This window comes from Eubalaena glacialis, chromosome 3, assembly GCF_028564815.1.
Source record: "Eubalaena glacialis isolate mEubGla1 chromosome 3, mEubGla1.1.hap2.+ XY, whole genome shotgun sequence".
NCBI classification, from domain to species: domain Eukaryota; kingdom Metazoa; phylum Chordata; class Mammalia; order Artiodactyla; family Balaenidae; genus Eubalaena; species Eubalaena glacialis.
This window is the reverse complement of record NC_083718.1, coordinates 74,610,542-74,622,541: the sequence shown is the minus strand read 5'-3', so window position 1 is coordinate 74,622,541 and position 12,000 is coordinate 74,610,542.

Below are 12,000 nucleotides of genomic sequence, written 5' to 3'. Positions count from 1 at the left end.
CATGACAGAATAGCAGTCTGTACAGCTACCTTGGATTTCAGGGATGCTCAGAAGGTGGAAGAGAGAGAAATGAGCAGGAACTCTAAGCTGCTTAGAAACTATATGGTCTTTAAACAGCCTCAACCCAACACTCCAAAGATGGGAGGGGAGATAGATTAATCACTTCCTTTACTTTCATGGGAGAAATTTAAGGGCAGCAGTGCTCCTGATCTAATACCAACCAGGTACCTAAGAGAGTTTTAAAGGGACTTTTTCCAAAGCAGAGCACCCCCCGTAAGTGGTGAACTTGTAATGACTTCTTCCTTTAGCATCACCAGGGCAGTCCCGTCTGAAGTGGAGGAAGCAGGATGTGACAAAGGGAATGCAAAGTCTGGCTTTGGAAACAACTACCCAAATGGGACACAGTAGGTCCCTTCACCCCATTCCTCAAAGCCATCTTGCTGTGGAATGCTCTAAGCCAATACAAATTAAAGTTCTAATGCAAATCTTACAGGATACTGAGTCCAAGGTTTTCCCTGACTAGTTTAAGTGCAGCCACTATTTACTCAGTAACCTCGAATAAGTCATATCCTTTTCTGAAACCATCTATAAAATGTAAAGGTGGAAGATTAGAACAGAGCTAAAACCCTTATCGCTTATAATATCCTATGTACCTCTTACAATCCCCTACAAACTCCCACCACCACCAAAATTCAACTAAGCAAAAGGAATTGGCCCATACTTAATATTTCTTCCTCCTTTGCTTTTTTCTCCTGAAGAATCGTGAATTATAGAACTTAATGGTTAAAATGGGTCCCAGGAAGAAAAATGGTGGCAATAGTGGAGAAGATAATTCCCTGTGTAAAGAAAAAATTTTCTGAAATCGAAAAGGTAAGGGGATGGTCATCATTGCCAGTTTTCAAATAGGAAGTTGGAGGATGTTAGAAGAAAGCATGGGCCCTTTGTACCCCTAGGACCACTTACAACACTTCCCTCTGTTAATCCCAACCTCTGGTTGAGCTTTCTCGCAAATAGTGTTTCTTCCTCTCCAAGCTATATTCACTTGTCCTCTGCCCTGCTCCATCTAAAAATCTGCTCTCAGGCTCTCCCTGCGCAGATTTTTCCTTCAGACTAAAGCGTATGCATTAAAAGGTCACTGCGTGCAGCAGCTTAGGAATTTAACTGTGTTTCAGTCTTAGTAAACTCATTGCAGGAATAGATCCACAAACTGGGTGTGGACGCCTCCGCAGAAATCCTCCTCATTCCAGCCAAATCCTCCCCATTTCAGCCAAATCCTCCCCATTCCAGTCTTGCCATGAGCCATGCAGCCAAACATGGCTCCAATGTGAGTGCTGTTTTTCAACAAGGATTCTACTGAAAAGACAAAAAGACTATGTTGCCTTTTTGACAAGTGGTCTTAAGCTGAGGAGAAATTCTTGGACCTCTGGTAAGTGTTGTTATTTCTTTGGCACTTTCCACACCAAAAGGAAAATTGCTGACTTGGGAGCTCTCCATTTTCCAAAGACTGGAAATGTTCTTCTTTTTAATATCATTAAATATGCATTTGAAGAACCCGGGGAATTCTGAAGAGACAAATAGCCCTTGTCCCAAATCCAGTATTGCAAGTTTGTGCACTCTGCCCATCTTTATTCTCTTTGTGTGTCATTTCTCAGTGGGTTTTCTGGAGCCAAGGTGAGGGCACTCTTTTTAAGCACTTGCCAAGCCTCCCTTCAAGAAAACTGCATCAATGGAAAGCTTGTCAGTGAAGCAAGAAAGGTGATTTCTGGAGAGAATCCAATACAGTTCACAGGGCTTCTGGCTTACTAAGGAGCCATCATAGAGCTCCACAGAACAAGGAGGACCTTGCTTTTTCCAGTGTCCTTCGAGGCATTATACTTTTCTCTAAACTGTTCTCACAGTCTCACACTTTATAGCTATATCCTTTACAACCATGAGTGTTCAAGGAGTTGGTCAACATTTTGCCTAATCTTCATAACCAGGCCTTCTAGGATTCTTGCCCATTAATCATCATGACTCCTTTGCCCTCATCATCTTATTTCACGAGAGCAGAGTGGAACACATATCAAACCTCAGATGTTCATTCATATTAATACTTATTGACTATTCCCCCCTCCCAAATTTATGACATCACCCTAGCCCCCCCAAAGCTCATACTCAGTTGGAGACTGTTGGCATTTTAAAAAATGACAAAATAATGTGTTGAGTGCAAAGGGAGGTAGATACTATCATGTGGCAGCCAGAAGCAAATCAGTCAACTGCATGTGAGCAAACGTGGAGAGGGTCAGAAGGAACAGGGTTGAGGGAGGTGGGACAGGGATGCTGGTTAGAAAAAAACATTAGGAAAGATGCAGTAAGAGATGAATTTTGAAGGTTAAAAAAGAACTTGTCAGGCAGGAAAGAGCATTCCAGCTAGAGGAAACAGCATGTGCAAAGAAGTTGAAATAGCCCTGCAGATGTTCAGGAAACCACAAAAAGCACAGCATAGCTAGAGGGTAGGGTTTGGTGTAGGATTGGATAGGGTAGCAGGAGACCATCTGCCCAGAAATGCAAAGGTAGGCAGTAACCAGACTGGGGAGGAATGTGACGCTCTAGTAGGAAGATTTATATATATCCAGGATCTTATGGGTCTGATAAGCAGGAGACAGAAAGAGAGAGAAAGAGAGAGATTTAGAAAGAAGAATTGAGCTGACACACTTTAGTGCTGTAACAAGGTTCCTCTGAATCAGTGGTTTTCAAGGAGTAGTTTCTAGACCAGCTGAATTAACATCCTTTGGGAACTTTTTAGAAAGGCAAATTTTCATACCTCACACCAAACTTGCTGAATCAGAAACTCTAGGGGTTGGCATTCTCCAGGTGATTCCAATATGTGGTCAAGTTTGAGAATCACTGGTCCAAATCAATCATTTCCTCAAAGTTTGGATGCAACAGGCAGATAAATGAGGCAATTGGAGAGGTCAAATAGAACCTCAAACCTCATTCTATTTGCTCAGTTAAGGACTAAGTTATAGAATTCTTCCTTAAGTGATTTAAGAATCAGGCAAGAGGATTTCATGAAGAAAAAGTAATTTGAATAATGGGTGCAATTTAGACAGACAAAGATGGGGAGTATTTAATAGATAAATCCACAGATCAACAGAGAAATAAATGTTCAAAAAACAAATAAATCAATACTTTTAACAAAACTCTGTAGAGTCCCTATCATGAGCAATGTTCTCTCCCAGGTGCAAGAGAAACAGACAATAAAACCTACCTTTAAGGAAATAAGCCACTGAACAGTTACTCAGACTCCTGTAATTCTCTCTCATTAATACTTATCCAGATACAGTGGAAATTTTCTAGCTATTGCCCTAATCCTTCTTTGGAATAAAATAGCACAGATTTAGGCCACGGAATCTTTGGGTGCCTGTTCTTTCACATGGACGTGGAGGGTGGAGGGGGGGAATTGGTGAAGGAGATGTGGGCCATTCTCCATGTGAGAGTCCTTGCACGTGTGGATTGCTTGTTGGCAGCAGGTGCTGCAAAGAAAATCATTATTTTACAGAAATGGAAACCTATTTCCTCCAGGGATTAATCAAGACAAAAGAAATCTAAATCCCATTAAAACACATTTGATCAAGTCTCCCCTCTGTGTTCTCTGATCATGGGGAAGATGGATTATCTCAGTTCCTCTCCATCACCCCTCCCTCGAGCCATGCCAGCTTTTCTTCTCTTTTTATATTCAGCCTTGGGAAAAGCTTTTTCTCATGAAATCGGGAGTTGCCAGGCACTAGGTGATCCTGGTGAGAGATGGAGTCGAAACTCGGGAAAGAAAAAATATTGCATAGGTGAAATCCCACGGCTACAAGAAGCGGTTATGAAAGTAACTATAAACGGAAGCCATTCCCGAACTCCAATAGATGATTCGTGTTCTCCTGTTTTGTTTTTGTTTTTGTAAGGCATTCTCTGAGACGATTAACCTCCATAAATCCTTCTCTTTTTTCTTGGACAAATATAATTCAAGTTCGTATAGCACTAACTATGTCCAAGGTATTGTCCAGGTGATATGAGGAATATAAGGTTTCAATAAATAAGACAGAATCTTGCCCCTAAAAAGATTACCATGTAATATATGAAGGTACTTATAAATGTGCTAAACATAAACTGAGGCCAAATACAATAAGTACTAAACAGAACTGTAAAGAAATACTATTGGGGAAAAAAAGAAATACATGCCTTGTAATACTGAGAAAATTTAAGGAAGACTTCCTGGAAGAGGTGGCATTTGAGCTGGTTTTTAAAAGTAGAGATTGGGAAATAAAAATGAAGCATAAGAGGGAGGAAGGCATTCCAATGGAAGGGAATAGCATGAAAAAGTCACAAATTCATGAAATCTATAGCATGTTTAGGGAAAGTGAATAGTGAGACAGGATGACACAGCGGGTGGAAGGATAAATAGGGGAAGGGCAAATGGACTCATATTCAAGTCAGTCTTGAAAGCTATGGGTTTGTACTAAACTGGGAGCAAGAGTTTGTACTACACTCTTACAATTTGCTTATGAGGATATAAATACATTTTGTATGTTTTTTTGCACTGATGTCAATAGGTTGGACTCTAGAACAGTACTACTTGGTCCTACAATATTCCATGTAGTCTATCTACCCCATTCCAGCTCCAACATACCATTTATCTCCGTAGAAAAAGCTATCTGTTCTCCCCCTCAAAGAGTATAGGGGGAAAAAAGCTTAGGTATGGGGGCTTCTGCTTATCATTTTCATTTTCCACTTGCTATAAGAATACTCCTTTTTGCTTGCTAATTCACTTCACAGAAATAGATTGGTCCCCAGCTGTTGCAAAACAAGGACGTGATTCCTAGAAATGTAACCATTAAAACAAAATTTTATTATATGGAGTTTGAGCAGCATCTGACCTTCTTCCTCATTTCTGTGAGCTGTGTCTCCAAGCTCCGGGATTCAGTCTCCATGTGATGCTCCTTCCACGTGTGCATGGTCTTGTTGCTAAGCCACAGGGAGAACACAGCCTAATGCTGTTTTCAAAAAATCAATGATTGTTTATCCAGTCTTGTATCTGTGCCCTTCTAAAATATAATACAAGCAAATCCTTGTCTACCAGGATCTGTATGAGGGCCAGTGGGTCCCAACTGGCAAACCCTACGGCAGCTGAGAGCAACTTTAGGTGGCAGACCGAGGGGTTGTTTGAACTTACTAGAAAATTTACACTGTGTCTGGACCTAAATCTATAGAGGTTTGAGGGGAAACCCATGAAACAGGATAGATGTAATAAAATATAAATGAAGGTGGAGATCCTTAGAGATGCTAAAATCAGGAAATACATGATGTTGTCCTGCTTTAAAAAATATGTAACTACTTGGTGGTGGTGGTGGTGTGTGTGTGTGTGTATGTGTGTGTGACAAGTGACAAAGAGTAGCTATGTGGTAACCAAGATTGGAAAGGCCAAGAATTGATGTGAAGATTTTCAGGAACTTCTTGAGAAACAGTATAGAATGGAGAATCTGGATCAATCAGTTAAGGCTTCTGGGGAGTTCTTAAAACAGTGGCTCTCAAACTTGGCTGAACATTAGAGGTCTCGGAAGGTTTTATGAAGCCCTATGCTCAGCTGCCAACTGTACACTAAAGAGGCAAATGTAAATTGGTACAGCCACTTTGAAAAACTTTTGGCAGTAGCTACTGAAGCTATACATATGCATCCATTATGAATCAGCAATTCCATTCCTAGGTATGTACTCAATAGAAATGCATACATGTGTTTACCAAAAGACATGTACAGGAATGTTCATAGCAGCATTGTTTTAATAGGTCAAAACTGAAAACTAATCAAATACCACTGCCATAATACTGAAGAGCAATGGGAATGAACTAAAATGATATACATGGATATGGATTACTCCTGCAAACATAAGGCTGAGCGAAAGACACCAGGCACAAAAAACTACATATTGTATAATTCTACTTAAAATTTGAAACAGGCATAATTAACCTATGCTATTGGAAGTCAGAATAGTGGTTTTCCTGGGAAGGTGTAATAACTGGAACGAGGAACAAAAGGAGCTTCTGGGGTGCTGGTAATACACACTTTCTTGATTTGAGAGCTGATTACACAGGTATGTTCACTTAGTGAAAATTCACTGAACTGTGCACTTATGATTTGTTCACTTTTAATGTATAGTATACTGGAATTAAAAGTTAAAAATAATCCCAAATTCCACATTGGCAAAAGAATAGACACAAAGCCCAATGGAACAGAGTAGAGAACCCAGATATAGACCCACATGGATATAGTTGATTGATCTCCAATAAGTGAGCAAAAGCAATTCAGTGGAGAAAGGATAATCTTTTTAACAAACGATGTAGGAACAAATGAAAATCTACACATAAAAACAAATAAACAAATTTACACAAACCTTACACCATTCACAAAAATATAAAATGCAAAACTATAAAATTTTTAGAAGATAGCATAGTAGAAAATCTAAGTCACCTTGGGCTTGGTTATGAAATTTTAGATTCAACACCAAAAGCATGATCCATGAAAGAAAAAAAATTAAGTCAGGCTTAAAATATTTCACTTTGTGAAAGACACTTTTAAGAAAATGAAAAAACAAGCAATATATTGAGATAAAATATTTGCAAAACAGATATCTGATAAAGGACTTGTACCCCAAATATATAATGGCCTCTTAAAACTCAACAATAAGAAAACAAACAACCCTATTAAAAATGGGCAAAAGATCTGAACAGACACCTCACCTAAGAAGATATACAGATAACAGGTAATCATATGAAAAGACGTTCAACATAATTTTTCATTAGAGAATTGCAAATTAAGCAACAATGAGATACTATTACACACCTATTCAAATGGCTAAAATCTGAAAAAGCTGATGATACTAAATACAGACAAGAAGGCAGAACAGCAGGAACTCTCACTCACCACTGACAGGAGTGCAGAATGGGTCAGCCACTTTGGAAGACAGTTTCTCACAGAGCTCAGCATAGTCTTATCATACAGTTTTGCTCCTAAATACTTACCAATTGAGTTGAAAACTTATGTCTACCCAAAAACCTGTACACAAATGTTTATAGCAGCTTTATTCATAATCACTTAAAAAGTGGAAGTACAGTATGTTCTTTATATGTGAATGGATAAACAAACTGTGGTACACCCATACAATGGAATGTTATTCGGCGGCAAGAAACGAGCTGTCAACCCACAAAAAGACATGGAGGAAACTCAAATGCATATTGCTAAGTGAGAAAAGCCAGGCTGAATGGGCTATATACTGTATGATCTCAATTATATTATATTCTGGAAGAAAGAAACTATAGAGATAATAAAAAGATCAATGTTTGCCAGGGGTTCAGTGGAGGATGGAGTCAGAGGGTAATGAATAGGTTGAAGTATAAGGGATTTTAGGGTGGTGAAACTATTCTGTATAATACTGTAATTCTGAATACATGACATTATGCATTTGTCAAAATCCTTAAAGCTGTACAACACAAAGAATGAACTTTAATGTGTGCAAAATAAAAAAAATTACTTGGAGGTCAGGCAATTCTAGTAAAGAACACAGTAAAGCGTTACACATGCATGAAAAAACCTCAGTGAGGAGGGTGGGTAAAAAGTCTAACCTAAGCAACTTTAGAAATAAACAGAGTTTGTAAGACTAAAGGCAAAAAGTACTGCATATAAGCACTTTAGTTCATAAAGTTGTCTCCCATGGGGGTACGGGTTAACAATTCTGATAACTGTTGTTCACGTATACTGGAAGTGAACACTTATAGACAGCAGACGGTGGGAGATGGGTTTCTCACTGTTGGTGTTGGAGGTTACAACAAAGGGAGGAGGCTAGAATGATTCATGTGATAAGAGGTTAGAGTTGGAGACATGAGAACTCATGTTTAAGTTAATATATGCCTCAACTGGTTCGTTAATTGGAACAAATGCAGCACATTTTTTAAAAATTTATTTTATTGAAGTATAGTTGATTTACAATGGGGTGTTATTTTCTGCTGTACAGCAAAGTGATTCAGTTATACACATACAAATATTCTTTTTCATATTCTTTTCCATTATGGTTTATCCCAAGACTTTGAATATAGTTGCTTGTGCTATACAGGAACCTTGTTTTTTATCCTTGTAGGACCTTGTTGTTTATCCATTCTACATAATAGTTTGCATCTGCTAATCCCAAACTACCCCAGAATGTAACATTAATGTAAGAAGTTAATAAAAGGGAAAACCGGGGCCTGAGGGGCATATAGGAACTCTGTAGTACCAGCTCAATTTTTCTGTCAATCTAAATAACACAAAAAATAAAGTCTATCTTTTAAAAGACTCTAAAAAATAAGGTCTACTAATAAAAAAAAAATCTTTATAACATGAGTGGACCTCAACCATCAGCTGAAGGCTTTATGAGCAAAAATTGCAGTTTTCTGGAGAAGTTCTGCTTCAAGACTACAGTTTAGAAATCCTGCCTGAGTTTCCAGACTACTGGCCTGGCTTATGGATTTTGGGCTAAGACAAGCACCATATCTTACCTGAGTTTCCAGCCTGCAGATTTTGGACTTGACAGACCCCACAATCACATAAGCCAGTTTCTTAAAACTTCTCTCTCTCTCTAATAGTCCTGTTTCTCTAGAAAACCCTGACCGATATACCCACTGAGCCCTCCTAAGACCTAGGCTCACAGCTGAAACACGGTCACTATTACACAAGTCATATAGCCAAGTCCAAAGTCAAAGGCAGGGGAATGCTCTCTGCCACAGTGAGGATACAGCAAGGGCATGGATGCAGAGAGGGAAGAATAACTAAGGCCAATAATGCAATCTTCCTTGCTAGGGAAGAATTTCTTTTTGAAGAAGCAATACTTACCTTGAGACCTAAAAGATAAATAGCAGTCATTACAGAAAAGAAAGGGAGAAAGAAATTTCAAGCAGCAAACATAGGGTGGGCAAAGGCTTGAGGAGAAAAAAATGGGGGTGCTAGTCAAGAGACTAGTGATTACCTGGAAAGGTGGGAAAGGATGCTGGAGACAACACAGGGCATGGTATCAGAGTAAGATTTCAGATTATTCTAACTGTAAACAGAAGCCATAGAAGCATTTGAAGAACAATAGTGAGATGATAAATTTGCATTAAAAATTTTTCACTCTGGCTGTTATATGGAAATTATATGGCAAGAGAGTATGAGATTATCTAAGGAATGATTGCAACAGTCCAGGAAAGAGATAATATTTTTTTAGACTGAGCTGTGGCAGTGAAGAAGAGAGTATAGTTATATATGTTGTAGATAAAATTAATAGAACTTGGTATTCCTGAATGGAGATGCCATTTATTGAGAGGGAAAACATTAAAAGAGAATCAAGTTTGGGGGGTATCAGTAAGCACAACTTTCATATAATTACTAATAATTACTTGAGGGATATGTTTCATTTTAATCAAGGATACCTTTTATATATAAGTATTAAAGAAACAAAGTGAGTACTAACACACTACCAGCTTGAATAAAACCTCAAGCTTATTTTTCTCATTACTTTGTGAAACTCATTCTAGAAAGTTACTTTTTAAAAATTTTTTAATATTTTTTATTTTTATTTATTTTTCCTTTTATTTATTTTTTTATACAGCAGGTTCTTATTACTTATCTATTTTATACATATTAGTGTATACATGTCAATCCCAATCTCCCAATTCATCCCGCCACCACGCCCACTCCCGCACGGCTTGCCGCCCTTGGTGTCCATATGTTTGTTCTCTACATCTGCGTCTCAATTCCTGCCCTGCAAACCAGTTCATCTGTACCATTTTTCTAGGTTCCACATATATGTCTTAATATACGATATTTGTTTTTCTCTTTCTGACTTACTTCACTCTGTAGGACAGTCTCTAGATCCATCCACATCTCTACAAATGACCCAATTTCGTTCCTTTTTATGGTTGAGTAATATTCCATTGTATATATGTACCAAATCTTCTTTATCCATTCATCTGTCGATGGGTATTTAGGTTGCTTCCATGACCTGGTTATTGTAAATAGTGTTGCAATGAACATTGGGGTGCATGTGTCTTTTTGAATTATGGTTTTCTCTGGGCATATGACCAGTAGTAGGATTGCTGGGTCATATGGTAATTCTATTTTTAGTTTTTCAAGGAACCTCCATACTGTTCTCCATAGTGGCTGTATCAATTTACATTCCCACCAACAGTGCAAGAGGGTTCCCTTTTCTCCACACCCTCTCCAGCATTTGTTGTTTGTAGATTTTCTCATGATGCCCATTCTGACTGGTGTGAGGTGATACCTCATTTTAGTATTGATTTGCATTTCTCTAATAATTAGTGATGTTGAGCAGCTTTTCATGTGCTTCTTGGCCATCAGTAGAGAAAAGTTTATTTAGGTCTTCTGCCCATTTTTGGATTGGGTTGTTTGTTTTTTTAATATTGAGCTGCATGAGCTGTTTATATATTTTGGAGATTAATCCTTTGTCCATTGATTCGTTTGCAAACATTTTCTCCCATTCTGAGGGTTGTCTTTTCGTCTTGTTTATGGTTTCCTTTGCTGTGCAAAAGCTTTGAAGTTTCATTAGGTCCCATTTGTTTATTTTTGTTTTTATTTCCATTACTCTAGGAGGTGGATCAAAAAAGATCTTCCTGTGATTTATGTCAAAGGGTGTTCTTCCTATGTTTTCCTCTAAGAGTTTTATAGTGTCTGGTCTTACATTTAGGTCTCTAATCCATTTTGAGTTTATTTTTGCGTATGGTGTTAGGGAGTGTTCTAATTTCATTCTTTTAGATGTAGCAGTTCAGTTTTCCCAGCACCACTTATTGAAGAGACTCTCTTTTCTCCATTGTATATCCTTGCCTCCTTTGTCATAGGTTAGTTGACCATAGGTGCATGGGTTTATCTCTGGGCTTTCTATCTTGTTCCATTGATCTATGTTTCTGTTTTTGTGCCAGTACCATATTGTCTTAATTACTGTAGCTTTGTAGTATAGTCTGAAGTCAGGGAGTCTGACTCCTCCAGCTCCGTTTTTTTTCCCTCAAGACTGCTTTGGGTATTCGGGGTCTTTTGTGTTTCCAAACAGATTTTAAGATTTTTGTTCTAGTTCTGTAAAAAATGCCATTGGTAAGTTGACAGGGATTGCAATGAATCTGTAGATTGCTTTGGGTAGTATAGTCATTTTCACAATATTGATTCTTCCAATCCAAGAACATGCTATATCTCTCCATCTGTTGGTATCGTCTTTAATTTCTTTCATCAGTGTCTTATAGTTTTCTGCATAAAGGTCTTTTGTCTCCCTAGGTAGGTTTATTCCTAGGTGTTTTATTCATTTTGTTGCAATGGTAAATGGGAGTATTTCCTTAATTTCTCTTTCAGATTTTTCATCATTAGTGTATAGGAATGCAAGAGATTTCTGTGCATTAATTTTGTATCCTGCAACTTTACCAAATTCATTGATGAGCTCTAGTAGTTTTCTGGTGGCATCTTTAGGATTCTCTACGTATAGTATCATGTCATCTGCAAAGAGTGACAGTTTTACTTCTTCTTTTCCAATTTGTATTCCTTTTATTTATTTTTCTTCTCTGATTGCCTTGGCTAGGGCTTCCAAAACTATGTTGAATATTAGTGGTGAGAGTGGACATCCTTGTCTTGTTCCTGATCTTAGAGGAAATGCGCTCAGTGTTTCACCATTGACAATGATGTTTGCTGTGGGTTTGTTGTATATGGCCTTTATTATGTTGAGGTAGGTTCCCTCTATGCCCACTTTCTGGAGAGTTTTTAACATAAATGTGTGTTGAATTTTGTCAGAAGCTTTTTCTGCATCTATTGAGATGATCATATGGTTTTTCTTCTTCAATTTGTTAATATGGTGTATCACATTGATTGATTTGCATATATTGAATAATCCTTGCATCCCTGGGATAAATCCCACATGATCATGGTGTATGATCCTTTTAATGTGTTGTTGGATTCTGTTTGCTAGT